At 22.7% G+C, this 480-nt stretch overlaps 1 protein-coding gene across 1 annotated transcript in view; it reads left to right on the top strand.

Annotated features, from left to right (window-relative positions):
* The window catches only part of LOC106681470 (cytochrome P450 6a22), a 27,660-nt gene that overhangs the window by 26,979 nt on the left and 201 nt on the right, over positions 1-480 (top strand). The window lies entirely within an intron of this gene.

Here is a 480-nt window from a genome sequence, read left to right as displayed (position 1 = left end):
CGCTACTGGATCGAATTATGTTTTAAGAGTGTGGAATATTATTTATTTCATTTTTCATGTGTTTTTGCAATTATTATTATTTCATTGTCCATAGTATATAATCACTTATTATTCCATCATTCATTTTATTTCATTTTTCATATCTGTATGTTTTGTGGAATGATATTTTATGACATTGTTTATGTATATGTTTTAATATAAATTGTGTTTTCTGGATTGTAACTCATTTCGTTAATTGTAATATTTTAATATCTTTGGAATAAGTGTGCAACAAATTCCAATTTCTAATTGTGTTTCTCTGGATTAAAAACAAAATAGTTATGAATTATCCTTTGTTTTTTAAATATTATTGTACAAGAAAATAAAATAACATTTAGCATTTATTGAATTTTGAGTATTTACTATCTTCCTCATTTGTACCCTATTTGTCTTATCTCAATGGTGTTAATCTTGATATTATGGTTTCTTTAAAAATTAATT

The sequence above is a fragment of the Halyomorpha halys genome, unplaced genomic scaffold (genome assembly GCF_000696795.3).
Source record: "Halyomorpha halys isolate HHAL.00 unplaced genomic scaffold, Hhal_1.1 Scaffold343.1, whole genome shotgun sequence".
Taxonomy (NCBI): domain Eukaryota; kingdom Metazoa; phylum Arthropoda; class Insecta; order Hemiptera; family Pentatomidae; genus Halyomorpha; species Halyomorpha halys.
Note: the sequence above shows the minus strand (reverse complement) of the source record. Positions and strands in the feature narration are given on the sequence as shown.